General features: G+C 40.0%; 1 long non-coding RNA gene across 2 annotated transcripts; it reads left to right on the top strand.

Moving 5' to 3' along the window:
• Window positions 1-657: 657 nt before the first annotated feature.
• Window positions 658-15463, top strand: LOC307004734. Of its 2 annotated transcripts, XR_013799125.1 has the most exons (4): window positions 658-822; window positions 14639-14854; window positions 14946-15102; window positions 15349-15463. It is a non-coding gene; the product is annotated as an uncharacterized lncRNA (long non-coding RNA). The 2 variants fall into 2 exon arrangements; XR_013799126.1 differs by lacking the exon at window positions 658-822 and having other exon boundaries at window positions 14565-14854.
• Window positions 15464-15837: the final 374 nt, after the last annotated feature.

The raw sequence follows: 15837 nt of genomic DNA, 5'->3' as shown, positions 1-15837 counted from the left end.
GCTCACACACACACACAACTGAAACGCGCTCACACACACAACTGAAACGCGCTCACACACACAACTGAAACGCGCTCACACACACAACTGAAACGCGCTCACACACACAACTGAAATGCGCTCACACACACAACTGAAACGCGCTCACACACAACTGAAACGGGCTCACTCACACACACAACTGAAATGCTCACACACACACAACTGAAACGCGCTCACACACACAACTGAAACGGGCTCACTCACACAATCTGTTTTGCACGCGGACTTGACGGAGGTAGAGTTGGTGAGTTACTCTATTGCCGTATTTGTCTTTTTTAATGAGAAAGCCAAAATACTGCCAGACATATATGACTTGTATCCAGGCGGAGCGTCCTCAATTTCGACCTTATTTGACTCCATGGTCGGCTGTTTGGGGGCAAGGCAGTTGGTGCTAATGCTAATATTTGTTAGCTCGCTCTAGACTGCAGTGTTGTTGTTGCAGCGCTGTCTTGACGTGATGACGTACCGCAGCCGCACCGTTCCCCGGATATATAGTGCTGCCAGCCTGTCACCATAGACTGTATGTCTTCCCCATATACATACACACACACACATATAATACACAAAATTATTTATATACTACGCAAATCATGCAGCAGTGCCATCTATCTTTATTTCGCGATCCATTTTTTTCGACCTCGATGCGTTTCGTCACGTTTTGTATCGCGATATTTTGTCAAACGAAATTTCGTCCCATCCCTAATGGATACAGATGTTAATCTTAATATTGTTTTTGTGACTTGTTAGGAAGTGTGAATGATCCACAATCTCTTCGAGAAGGTAACTATTTAATTTCATCATAATTATCTTACAGTCAGTTTTATAACCCAGCCAACATGTCCATGTGGGCCCCACATGGGTTTTCTCTGGGTTATATGGGTGTCATGTCAAGTCAAGTCAAGTCATCTTTATTTATATAGCGCTTTTTACAATACAGATTGTATCAAAGCAGCTTCACAGTGATAACATGAAAATAATACAAAAAAAAAACAATTTCATCATCATCCACCTTTAAGGCAGATCTATAATATTGTTGAATATTAAATGTCCCCAACTAAGCAAGCCAGAAGGTAAGGCAACAGCGGCAAGGAACCAAAACTCCATCAGGTGACAGAATGGAGAAAAAAACCTTGGGAGAACCCAGGCTCAGTCGGGGGCCAGTTCTCCTCTGGCCAATGAGTGAACAGTGTATGAAGTTCAGAATGAATCAGAGTATTTGTCCAGTTCCGGTTGGTTGAAGTCGGAGTGGAGAGGAGGAGAGACTGGTTGACACTTCAGGTCAGCGGCGTCGTCGTCGTGTCCTGGCGCTGGTCCTTCATCAGATCTGGATACGGCCTGGTTCCGGTGGACAGCAGTAAACCTCGGGATAGACAGAGAGACTAATATTAGCGTAGACGCCATCCTTCTTATGATGTACCAAGTACATCAGGATTTACGGGAAGTGTTCCCGGTCCCGGCTGTTCTAAACTATGCAGCCTAATTATATAAGTCTATAATGTGTTATGTGTATGCTAGGCCGAAGAGATGTGTTTTTAGTCTAGATTTGAACTGACAGAGTGTGTCTGCTTCCCGGACAATGGTAGGAAGACTGTTCCAAAGTTTTGGTGCTAAATAGGAAAAGGATCTACCGCCAGCAGTCGATTCTGATATTCTAGGTATTATTAACTGGCCGGAATTTTGAGATCGCAGTAGACGTGAAGGACTATAATAAGTTAAGAGCTCGCTCAAGTACTGCGGAGCTAAACCATTTAGTGCTTTGTAAGTGATCAGCAATATTTTAAAATTTATACGATGTTTAATAGGCAGCCAATGCAGTGTTGACAGAACAGGGCTAATATGGTCATACTTCCTGGTTCTGGTAAGAACTCGAGCTGCTGCGTTTTGGACCAGCTGTAGTTTGTTTATTAAGCGTGCAGGGCAACCACCCAGTAGAGCATTACAATAATCTAGCCTTGAGGTCATAAACGCATGAACTAATTGTTCTGCATTATTCATTGAGAGCATATGACGTAATTTAGATATATTTTTAAGATGGAAGAGAGCGGTTTTACAGATACTAGACACATGACTTTCAAATGAAAGATTGGTATCAAAGAGCACACCCAGGTTCCTAACCGACGACGAAGACTTAACAGAGCAGCCATCAAGTGTTAGACAGTACTCTAGGTTATTACGTGTGGAAGTTTTTTGTCCAATAATTAGAATCTCTGTTTTTTCTGAATTTAGTAGTAGGAAATTACTAGTCATCCAATTTTTTATATCAGCTATGCATTCCGTTAATTTTGTGAATTGGTAGGTTTCGTTAGGTTTTGAAGAAATATACAGCTGAGTATCGTCGGCATAACAGTGAAAGCTAATTCCATGTTTCCTAATGATATCTCCTAATGGTAGCATATACAGAGTGAACAGCAGCGGTCCTAGTACTGAGCCTTGTGGTACGCCATACTGAACTTGTGATTGATAAGACATCTCTTCATTTACTGCTACAAACTGATAACGGTCAGATAAGTATGATTTAAACCATGCTAGTGCAATTCCACTAATGCCAACATAATGTTCGAGTCTATTTAAAAGGATGTTGTGGTCAATGGTGTCAAATGCAGCACTAAGATCCAGTAATACTAATAGAGAGATACAACCACGATCGGATGATAAGAGCAAATCATTTGTGACTCTAACGAGAGCTGTCTCGGTACTATGGTACGGTCTAAATCCGGACTGAAAATCCTCGCAGATATCATTTCCTTCAAGAAAGGAACACAGTTGTGAGGATACTGCTTTTTCTAATATCTTTGACAGAAATGGCAGATTAGAGATGGGCCTGTAATTGACTAGTTTTGTAGGATCAAGTTGCTGTTTTTTAACAAGCGGTTTAATCATAGCTAGCTTAAAGGTTTTTGGTACGTATCCTAGAGACAAAGATGAATTAATGATATTAAGAAGAGGATCTATGACATCTGGAAGCATCTCTTTCAGCAGCTTAGTCGGTATAGGGTCTAACATGCACGTTGTCGATTTAGATGATTTGACGAGTTTGCAAAATTCTTCCTCTCCTATAGCAATGAATGAATCAAATTTTCCCTCAGGGAGACTACAATGCACTTCCTGATGCGATACTGTATTAGACGGTTGCATAGTTATAATTTTGTCCCTGATATTATCGATCTTATAAGTGAAGAAGTTCATAAAGTCATTACTGCTGTGTTTCTTGGAAGCTTCTGGGCTTGAAGCTTTCTTTTTCGTTAGTTTAGCCACTGTTTCAAATAAATACCTAGGATTATGTTTATTTTCTTCTAATAGGGTTGAAAAATAAGCAGATCTAGCAGCTTTTAAAGCCTCTCTGTAAGCAATCGAGCTCTCCTTCCATGAAATCCGAAACACCTCTAGTTTTGTTTTCTTCCAGTTGCGCTCCATTTTTCTGGCTGCTCTCTTAAGGGCCTGAGTGTGCTCGTTGTGCCACGGCGTTGGACTATGTTCTTTAATCTTCTTTAAGCGCAGCGGAGCAACTGTGTCTAAAGTGCTGGAAAAGAGAGAGTTAAAGGTTTCTGTTGCAATATCAAGTTCTTCTAAGTTACCTGGGATGCTGAGATGATGAAACTGATTAGGAAGATTATTGATAAAGCAATCTTTAGTAGCAGAAGTGATCGGTCTAACATATTTATAACACGGAGTCGGCTTTGCAGCCTTGGCTAAATGTAATTTACACGAGACTAGATAGTGATCTGAGATGTCATCGCTCTGTTGCAGTATTTCAACGGCATCAACATCTATTCCATGTGATAGTATTAGATCTAGAGTATGATTACGACAATGAGTCGGTCCTGACACGTGTTGTCGAACTCCAATTGAGTTTATAATGTCTTTAAATGCCAATCCCAATGCATCTTTTTCATTATCTATGTGTATATTAAAGTCACCAACAATTAGTACTTTATCTGCAGCCAATACTAATTCTGATAGAAAGTCCGCAAATTCTTTGATAAAGTCTGTATGGTGCCCTGGTGGCCTGTATACAGTACCCAGCAGAATTTTCAAACGTGATTTATCGTTTGCACTATATATTTTTACATTAAGCACCAACACTTCAAAAGAATTATATTTACAACTAGATTTCTTAGTGGTTTTGAAAATATTACTATAAATTACAGCAACACCTCCTCCTTTGCGTTTCAGACGAGGTTCATGTTTATACTGAAAACTGACTTCCTGCTCAGCTACTGCTCAGCTACTGTTCGGACGCTTTTGCTTACTGCTCCGCGCTTTGCTCTATCGCTCTTATATTTTTATATTTTATCTTCTTTTATCAACTAATTTCAACTCCAGCAAATCAGCACAGTGCTCAAACGCTTGGATTACAACAAAAAAGCTGAATTATTTTATTCGACCAGCCTCCCACTGAAAGTTTACATTCCGGGGAAGAGAAAACACAACTGCATAAGGATAAGAGAAAATGCCTCTTCTGGAATCTACTTGCTGCAGCAATTGCCACAGACTTTTACAAAGGATTGCAGTTCTTGAAACAAAGTTATTTGCGGGACCACCAAACCAGACGGAACACACAACAGAGCTCCGTCATGGACGCCCTCAGCATACAGCCGGTGAGTTTCATGAATCTACTGCTCCTCCACAGGCCATACTGAGTGTAGAGAAACAAGCCGATCGACTTACAAAATCGATGGCACTATCAGGGAGCGAGACCCAAAGGCACTCGAGACATCAGATTGTCACGAGTATCACATATTGCCGCAATAGCATCCTCTACCCCAGACACGGCTCTGACAAGGATTGCAAACACTGGTCTCCTACCACCGCCTATACATCTTGAGAATAGATTTGAAGTATTAATGAATGTAAATGAGGAATCTCCAAACGTGATGAATGTGATCGAACACAGACTGGATAAGCCAGTAGCTAACACTGATGCTAACCTGCGCTCAAGGTCGAGCAGACAGCGGCACTCAGCGCAGAGCACAGCCGAGCACACGACTCTGATAGTGGGTGACTCCATTATCCGACACACTAGTAGCAGGGATACAACTACGTGCTGCCTTCCACAAGCAACAATTTCTGATGTAAACAGGGAACTTGAGAACATTCTGATGAAACATAAGACTGCAAATCGACTCATCATTCATGTGGGGAAAAATGATATTCATAAAGAGCAGTCAGAACTCCTTAAGAAGGATTTCAATGAACTGTTTGAAACACTGAAAAGACTGAAAGTACAAACATTCATCAGTGGACCACTCCCAGCAAGAGGAACAAACAGGTTTTCACGGTTGCTTGGGCTTAATACATGGCTCCAAAAAACCTGCAATATAAAAGGAGTGAACTTCATTGACAACTTCAATCTTTTCTGGAGTCAGAGGCAACTGTTCCAACAGGACGGCCTCCACCCAAACAAACTTGGTTCAAGAGTGCTAAAGGACAATATCTACTTCTCCCTCAATCATCCTTCTGCAGTGTGTGCCAATCCACTCAACCTGAATGGCACGCACACACCTGGATACAGTATGAATGACCACAGGACTTCACTCCAGCACCTGAATGGACATGCGGTTGACACGTCACACAAGGACAATGATAACACCACTCAGCCACAACAACTTCTGCTCACGGACACAATCTCAGCTGAGCCCTGCCCACAGAGCTCACCACAGATAGACTGTGACATACTAGAACTGCTCCAAGATTCAGCACCCAAGGACGACTTCCTGGAAAACAGCCAGGGAAACCAGGACAGCATATTACAGCCTCCGATAACACCAGAGCAACAGCCCCTCTCACCAGACACGCTATCTCTATCTCCACCATCTCCACTTCTGGGCTTCTCAGAGAAAATGGAAAAACTGGTCTATGCTGGAACCAAACTATCCCACTCTTTTGCAAGCCCACAGATATCAACCAAAAAACAGCAGGCCCTAAAACCACCAAAGCCTGCAGGCCCCGCTCGCCCTCCCCCTCCTCCTGCAAGAGTTCTTCGGTCTCTGCCACAACGACAGGGCTCACACCCTCCTCCTTCTGCTCGAGGTGAACTAAAAACAACTGATACCAGCTCTCAGTGATATGTGCCGGGTCCCCGCTATGATAACAGTAACTTTCTCAAATGTTTACAGAACAAGCGGGAACCCTGTGTGCCTGTATCTTTCTCTATTGCTGTTCGATTACATGATAGAAAGTCTAAGGCCTTCAAAAGCCGTACAGCAAACCCATCTAATCTGGTGCCTATTACACGCCAAACTAAGACTGCTGTGTGTACAAAAAGTAAGACTGTCAAGTTAGCACTTTTAAACATCTGCTCACTTAAAAACAAATCACTTCTAGTCAATGACTTAATAACCACATACAACCTGGATTTTATGTTTCTAAATGAAACTTGGCTAGAAGACAACTGCAGTGCAACTGTCCTCAATGAAACATCCCCTCCTAACTTCACTTTTATGAGTGTCTGCAGAGCGGGTAGGAGAGGTGGGGGAGTAGCTGCTCTTTTTAAAGATGTCTATCAATGTAAGCAAATATCATTTGGTAATTACCCGTCTTTTGAATATCTGGGTATTGTGTTAAAAGGTGCTCCACGCATTTTACTTATAATTGTTTACAGGCCTCCAAAATACTCTTCAGCCTTTTCTGAGGACTTTACAGAACTGTTATCAACCATTTCCTCAGAGTTTGACTGTTTTGCTATTTCTGGAGATTTTAACATTCACATAGACAATGCAGAAAACAATATGGCAAAAGAAATCAAAACTGTTTTAAAAACTTTTGATCTGACTCAGCATGTACATGGACCGACACACAATCGTGGACACACTCTAGATTTACTTATCAGTAAGGGTCTAAACATTTCATCGATTGTTATTAAGGATGTAGCACTGTCTGATCATTTCTGTATTTTCTTTGATATATTGATCTCTCCTGCCATTGAAGCTAGATCTGTGTCTGTCAAAAAGAGATGCTTAAATGAGAACACTAGTGTACTATTTATGAAGGCTATATCTTCAACACCAAGCATATCTGCTGACTCTGTTGATTTTCTCCTTGATTCTTTTAACTCAAAAGTTAAAAGTGTAATTGATGATATTGCTCCTGTGAAAGTCAGGAAGAGTGGTAGACAAAAAGCACCTTGGAGAAACTCAACAGCAGTGCAAAATATGAAAAGACAATGCAGAAAAGCAGAGCGCATGTGGCGGAAGACAAAACTTGTAGTCCACTATAACATCTACAAAGACACCATCCATGCTTTCAATATGGAATTAGGCAAAGCTAGACAGACTTTCTTCTCAAATATTATTAACAGCAACTTAAACAACACACGCACTCTTTTTGCTACTGTAGAGAGACTGACAAACCCCCCGAGCCAGATTCCCAGTGAAATGCTCTCAGACAGCAAGTGCAGTGAGTTCGCTTCTTTCTTCTCTGAGAAAATCAATAATATCAGAAAGGTGATCAGCACATCCTTGAGTTGCACTGGGGTCAGACAGATCAGACCACAACCTGAGAAAGTAGTTACTATGTCTGATTTCAAAGAAATTGATGGCAAAATGTTAGAAGAAACCGTACAGCACCTTAAAACATCAACCTGCGCCCTTGACGCTCTTCCCACATCTTTCTTCAAAAGTGTGTTAAACAGCTTAGAAGCAGATCTGCTAGAAGTGGTAAATGCCTCACTTCTCTCTGGAAGTTTTCCAAACTCCCTGAAAACTGCAGTTGTCAAACCCCTCCTGAAAAAGAGTAATACGGATAAGACTATATTAAGCAATTATAGACCGATCTCAAATCTTCCTTTCATTGGCAAGATCATTGAAAAAGTTGTTTTCAATCAGCTGAACAAATTCTTAAGCTCGAATGGATACTTTGACAATTTTCAATCTGGTTTCCGATCGCATCACAGCACAGAGACAGCGCTCATAAAGATAATTAACGATATTCGCTTAAATACTGATACAGGCAAATTATCAGTGTTGGTGCTACTCGACCTCAGTGCTGCTTTTGACACTGTCGATCACAACATACTTCTTGACAGGCTGGAAAACTGGGTGGGTCTTTCTGGGATAGTCCTAAAATGGTTCAGGTCATACTTAGAAGAGAGAGGTTACTATGTGAGTATAGGAGACCATAAGTCTGAGTGGACATCCATGACATGCGGAGTTCCTCAAGGCTCAATTCTTGCGCCACTCCTATTCAACCTGTACATGCTTCCAATGAGCCAAATAATGAGAAAGAACCAAATCTCTTACCACAGCTATGCAGACGACACACAGATCTACTTAGCCCTATCGCCAAACGATTACAGCCCCATTGACTCCCTGTTCCAATGCATTGATGAAGTAAAAAGCTGGATATGCCTAAACTTTCTTCAGTTAAACAAAGACAAAACTGAAGTCATTGCGTTTGGAAACAAAGATGAAGTTCTCAAGGTGAACGCATACCTCCACTCTAGAGGTCAAACAACTAAAAATCAAGTCAGGAATCTTGGTGTGTCTCTAGAGTCAGACCTTAGCTTCAGTAGTCATGTCAAAACAATAACCAAATCAGCATATTATCATCTGAAAAATATTGCAAGAATTAGATGCTTTGTTTCCAGTCAGGACTTAGAAAAACTTGTGCATGCTTTCATCACCAGCAGGGTGGATTATTGTAATGGACTCCTTACTGGCCTTCCCAAAAAGACCATAAGACAGTTGCAGCTCGTACAGAACGCTGCCGCCAGGATCCTAAGCAGAACCAGAAAATTTGAACACATCACACCAGTCCTCAGGTCTTTACACTGGCTTCCAGTCACATTTAGGATTGATTTTAAAGTAGTATTACTGGTATATAAATCATTTAATGGCCTAGGTCCTAAATACATTGCAGATATGCTCACTGAATATAAACCCAACAGATCACTCAGATCATTAGGATCACATCAACTAGAAATACCAAGGGTTCACTCAAAGCAAGGAGAGTCCGCTTTTAGCTATTATGCCAGCCGCAGCTGGAACCAGCTTCCAGAAGAGATCAGGTGTGCTCCTACAGTAGCCACATTCAAATCCAGACTCAAAACACATCTGTTTAGCTTTGCATTTACTGAATGAGCATTGTGCCACTGTTCGATATTAAAGTTTTAGTCTGAGAAAGAGCTAAGAATGTGAATGCTGGGCTAAGGAAAGTGAAAAGAATGTGCAAGTAAATGAAAGTTGATACAGGGAAGTCGTAAGAAGATTGAAAGAGAATAGAAAGTTGATAGAATTAAAGAATTAAAGAATTAAAGAAGATTGAAAGAGAATAGAAAGTTGATACAGGGAAGTCGTAAGAAGATTGAAAGAGAAAAGGAAGTTGATAGATGGCAAGTCGTAAGAAGATTGAAAGAGAAAAGGAAGTTGATAGATGGCAAGTCGTAAGAAGATTGAAAGAGAATAGAAAGTTGATAGATGGCAAGTCGTAAGAAGATTGAAAGAGAATAGAAAGTTGATAGATGGTAAGAAGATTGAAAGAGAAAAGAAAGTTGATACATGGCAAGTCGTAAGAAGATTGAAAGAGAATAGAAAGTTGATAGATGGTAAGAAGATTGAAAGAGAAAAGAAAGTTGATGCATGTAAGTCGTAAGAAGATCCTTTTAAAAGAAAGATCTATAATAGCTACCGGTCGATATAAAATACGTCCGACTGTTTGCACTGTATTTTATTTTTTTTATTTTATTTTCCAAACTGTGATTCAGGAAGATTTTATTAATTTTTAGGGCTGTCTGATTGGAAGAGATTTTGAAGGGGAACGGGAGAGCTTCACTCCGACGAGGCGAGTGAAGATTAGCTATACTATGGAGAGTATAGAGGTTCGCTGTTTGTTTAAAACAGCAAAAGTGAAACGTGCTCTGTGGGGGCCCAGTGGGGCAATACTGGTGTGGTACACCACCCCAGCAGAGGACGTCCCTGGATTAGGTCCAGTGGCACCGCAAACCTGCTCAATCGCTTCCATCTCAGATAGGGGTGATTATTAATTATCAGGGCTGTCTGATTGGAAGAGATTTTGAAGGGGAACGGGAGAGCTTCACTCCGACGAGGCGAGTGAAGATTATCTATACTACGGAGAGTATAGAGGTTCGCTGTTTGTTTAAAACAGCAAAAGTGAAACGTGCTCTGTGGGGGCCCAGTGGGGCAATACTGGTGTGGTACACCACCCCAGCAGAGGACGTCCCTGGATTGTAGGTCCAGTGGCACCGCAAACCTGCTCAATCACTTCCATCTCAGACACGGTTTTAATTATTCTTTTTTCTTTTGATTATTTTAATTTCTTCTATGTAAAGCACTTTGAATTACCACTGTTTAGCTTTGCATTTACTGAATGAGCACTGTGCCACTGTTCGTCCGACTGTTTGCACTGTATTTTATTTTCTAAACTGTTTTAATTATTCTTATTTCTTTTATTATCTATGTAATTATTTTTATTTTTATTTCTTCTATGTAAAGCACTTTGAATTACCACTGTGTAGGAAATGTGCTATATAAATAAACTTGCCTTGCCTGCCTTGCCTTATAACCGTAATCTTGTGGGGTTGACTCATTTAAAGCAATGTAATCGTTTGGTTTTAGCCAGGTTTCTGTTAAACACAGCACATCTAGGTTATAATCTGTAATCATATCATTAACTATTAGCGCTTTTGAAGTAAGAGATCGAATATTCAGCAACCCAAGCTTTATCATTTGCTCATTTGTATTATATCTGTTTTTTATTTGTTGAAGATCAATTAAATTTTTAACCTTAGATGGGTTTGAACGTATTTTTGATTTCCAAGTTCGGGGAACAGACACAGTCTCTATATGATGATATCTAGGTGAAAGAGGCTCTATGTGATGGGATTTATCTGACCTTGGTGACGTGAGGCCGCTAGCAGACGGTCGGTTAAGCCAGTCTGTCTGCTTCCTGACCTGAGGCCCAGATTGTCATGTTTTATCTCTAAGACTATGAGCCAAATTACTAGAGAGAAGAGCAGCACCATCCCAGGAGGGATGAATACCATCTCTTTTCAACAGGTCAGGTTTGCCCCAAAAACTTTTCCAATTGTCTATGAATTCTATATTATTTCGTGGACACCACCCAGACAGCCAGCCATTGAGTGAACACAATCTACTAACTATCTCATCACTCCGGCGAACAGGAAGGGGGCCAGAGCAAATTACAGTGCTTGACATCGTACTTGCAAGTTCACACACCTCTTTAATATTAATTTTGGTGATCTCCGACTGGCGGAGTCGAACATCATTAGTGCCGACGTGAATAATAATCTTAGAGAATTTACGTTTAGCATTAGCCAGCACTTTCAAATTTGCTTTGATGTCAGGCGCTCTGGCTCCCGGCAAACATGTGACTATGGTGGCTGGTGTCTCTATTTTCACGTTCCGTGTAATAGAATCGCCAATAACTAGGGCACAATCAGAATAATTCTCAGTGGGTGTTTCACTGAGCGGGGCAAATCGATTTGTTATCGGAACGGAAAAGTGGTTTTTTGATCCGCGACTAGAGCGATCCCTCACTGTCACCCATCTGCCCTGCTGCACGGGCTCTACTTCAGCCGGAACCGACTCATGTAAAGAGTTCACGAGGCTAGGCGCATCCAAAATAGTATCTAAAGCTCTAGCACTCTTCTTACTATTCTCGATTAAAGTTTGGATGCGTGTCTCTAGTTCTGAAATCTTCTCTGGCAGCCTGACTGTCTCCTTGCATTTATCACATATAAATCCTATATTGCCGACAGAGAAGGCTATGGTAAACATGTGACATGAAGTGCAGGTGACAATAACAGGAGAAGACATTACTCACCGTGTTTGTTGACTGATTCTCACTCACCTGGGCTTTTATGAACTCAAAGGCGCGGGCGCGCGAGAGAAAAATAAATAACTGAGCGCACGGGTGGTGCGGTAAAAGGCTAGCGAGTTAGCGTGTTGTGCTGACAATAACGGAAGCTAGCAATGTCAGGTTAATCTGAGATGTTGAGTAAGCTGTATTTAGTAGTATAAACAACTAGAATTTATAATAAATGATGGTTCAAAACAGAAAGAAATACGAAGCTAATACGAGGCTTAGACGCAGCAAACAAACTCACAGCAGCAGCAGTCACAGCGAGGCAGACAGGAGCAATCGATCTCCGAGCAATCCAAATGTGGGCATGGGCTCAGAGTGGGCACTTTGATGGGGTTATTATGGGCCCCAGTTTGGTTTAGGTTGTGGGCTCCAGCTAGGCTGCCCATTATTGTTTATTTGCGGGTCTTGTTTGGGCCCCAATTGTGCTATATTAGACTAAATTTGTATTATTTGGTTTGTATTTGTTTAAAAAGTACCTGCCATAATTGTGTAATTGCCATAATTGTGAAAATGAAAAACATTTTTAAATATTTGACTAGGTTTTTTTTTATTTGATACAAAATGCACATCATTGTCAAATAATTTTTTTTTTTGTGTACATTTCATGGCCTTATAATTTTGTAATGTATACTGGTAGCCTATGTGCAAAAAAATGCTTAAAACTATATTTTCTAAAAGAGTAATGTTAGCACTTGCATCATACTGTCCCCTCCCCCACAAGCTAAGATTGCCTGCCTCCTCCCGCATTTATTCATTCGAAAAAGAAAAAAAAAACAACGGTCTCATTCTCTCCTGACAAGTTTCTAGAGCATCACCACCGTCAAATATCGAGATATCTCTTGTTGAACACTAGCAAGGTAAGATATGTATACGTTGTATTTTGTATTAACTTAGTTTTACTTAAGATTTTATAAAACTAGATATTTCGGAATCAATAGCTATAACGAACATTAACGAAGGTTAGCCAGCTGAGCTCAAACAACTAAGCTAACTAAAATGAAGTTGGTTAACCATCAAATTTTATATAATAAAGTGTTCTCGCCGACTTTTCACCCTTTTACACGCTTACCGTATTTTTCATAATCGCTCGGTCTCATAATAATGGCCGAGGCAATAACGTTATCGTGCAAGAATGCGTCATTGCGCTTCTAGCTAACGTTAGGCCTTTCTGTGCTTCGCAGCCGGTGAAAACCCGGCTTAAAGTCCCATAAAATAATGCATAGTACCCGTACACTCAGTTTAAGTTTTCAGGAAAGTTTTATTTGAGGGACAGATCGAAATTGTTCATCGTAGTTTAAGAAACATTAATAATTTGTGCCCTTTCATGAACGATTCGTTTTTTGAATCGGTTCTTTTTAGTGAACCTGTTGAATAAAATCACAAAACTATCAGAATGACTCATTTGAAGTCAATCAGTTGACTCGCTGATTAAGTGATCCGGTCAAGCAGTTCCTAATGAGATGTCTCCACATACAGAATGGATCGATAGATGTAAGTTATCTTAATAATGTTATCTCAATTAATCAGTATTGATCGTTTAAAAATGATCCTAAACTAATGTCATAGTTGTGCCTTTAGGTTAATCAGGTAAAAAAAGTATTTTATTTTATTCTTTTCATTTTTAATTATTAACAATGGTCATGCATGAAGAAACATTATGCTGATGTCCATTTTCTGTTAAGTTAACCAATCAGAATCAAATAATCAACAGCACTGATTTTTAGGGGTCAAACTGCAAAGGAAGACCCTTATTGTATTTGTTAGGGGCCAATAATTGAGGGTGCATAGGCACCTATTCATTTTGGTAGTGTTCTTATTGTTGTTAATTATCTTTATTATATTCAAATTTTCTTATTAGGGGTTCAAGCACCAAAATCTAGAATATTGTATTTGCTCAGATTATTGTGGGGGGGTATGAGCGTGAAGCATGATTATAATTTAGATTATACTCATGCATTTCTTTAATAAATGTTCATGTAAAACTGCTTTTTTTAAGTTCTGCTAGGATTTTTAAAGTATTTATTTGTCTTTTCTTTCTTTACTCTTTAGGTTTGAAGCTGAGGATTCTGTACAAGCACAGGACTGATAACCTTTATTTGAGGTTTTATCTTGAAGACATTAACTTCAATAAAAGAAACCTCGATTTTCACAGTCTGAATTGAAGTCATTTTTTCCCCCCTGCAATTCAAATATTTTGCAATTTCTTAGATATTAAAATGTTAAAGTAACACAAATTGATGCATTTTTGGTTTGGGCAGGTACTGGTTCACAAAGCAGTAACAAAGTTGGAGTGATTTGAAAGTTAATTTTGCAGTATAGCTCATTTACTTGAACCACGGTAATCGGGTTTACTTAATAAATGGGGCCCACTGTGGTCCAGTGAGATCACCCATAATGGCCCCATAAGGGTGATGTATGGGACCCACTTTCGGCCCATTAATATTATATAATTTGGGACCCAAGTGGGCCCATAAAATTAACTCCTACATGGGCCCAACTTGGAGCCCACTGTGTACCCATCATTAACCCATATGGGCTAACGCACATGGGGCCCATGTGGAGCCGATGGACAAATTTATCTGGGCCCCATTTGGGTGGCCCATGCAGGGCCCAAGTTATAGCCCATCAAAAGCCCACAGGGGGCCCACATGGACATGTTGGCTGGGAAATTGTCTCCCAAACAGACATAGGTGTTAATTTTTTTCATTGCTGTAGTTAGTAATGCCATTAATGTTTCAAAACAAATTCTGAACAGAAATCTACAAATTATTTGAGAATTTGGAGAGGAGAATCGTACTGAAACTGGACGAAATCCAGGAAAACATGAAATCAACTATCAGAATGCAGAATATGAGCCAGCCAAGCAGCGCTGTCTCTGATCTCACAGGTGCTAGAGCAACCTAGTAAGAATGTGGAGGAATTAGAAGAGCTGTGTGACAAGCTAAAGGATGCTGACCTTCGAAAGAAGATGGTAGTGCCACAACACGAGTAACATTACAAACCTGAAATACTTAAAAAACAATCCACTCTTGTGATTAATTGCTGATTTTTGTTGTTTGTAGATTCGTTATCTGTGTCTTCAGAGTGGAGGCAACTTGGGAGATGGAGTAAGGATGTTAAAAAAAATTGGAGATAACTCCTTATGGAAACATTATAGCTACAGAGGGAGAAAGGGAAAGCGTAAATTTCAGCAGCTCCTAATTAATGATGTGATCATACGTAAGTTTCAAAACTTGCCACTAATGACTAATAATGTATCTGTGTCAATCCCCAAGATCTCAATATTTGGAATGTAAATAAGTTTGTTCATTGTAAATATAAAAGTTGTCTCAGTACATAGCGTTCAGAGTATGGTCTATTATATCTATTTTGAAAACAAGATTAATGTTTGAAGCGTTTTAATAGAACTTTCGACATCTATCTGATTGCAAGTTTTAATAACTGTGATCTCTGTATGTAATGAAGGTGCCTGCAGTAAGGCATATCCACACCAAAAAAAAACCTGAGTGTGGAGGAAATGATTGCGGTGACCCTGAAACATGCCCCAGATCGTGAAAAAACAGCAAATCAGGCAAGTGCATTATAACATTTAATTCTAGCAGTTATAGACAGATAGATAGACAGAGAGAGAGATAGATAGATAGACAGAGAGAGAGAGAGAGAGAGATAGATAGATAGACAGACAGAGAGAGAGAGATAGATAGATAGACAGACAGAGAGAGAGAGATAGATAGACAGAGAGATAGATAGATAGATAGATAGATAGATAGATAGATAGATAGATAGATAGATAGATAGATAGATAGATAGATAGATATTATATTTGTACCTGTTTTTCGGCATTATAGTTTTGGGTCACACTTTAAACCGGATTACCAAACATTCCAAATGTAATTAACTAAAATATTATTTTGTTTCAACTGTCCAAAATTAGGGGAGAACAGGGTACAACCT

This window comes from Phoxinus phoxinus, assembly GCF_949152265.1.
Source record: "Phoxinus phoxinus genome assembly, chromosome: 9".
Lineage (NCBI taxonomy): Eukaryota > Metazoa > Chordata > Actinopteri > Cypriniformes > Leuciscidae > Phoxinus > Phoxinus phoxinus.
The sequence above is the reverse complement of the archived record's forward strand: the minus strand, read 5'-3'. Positions and strand labels throughout refer to the sequence as shown.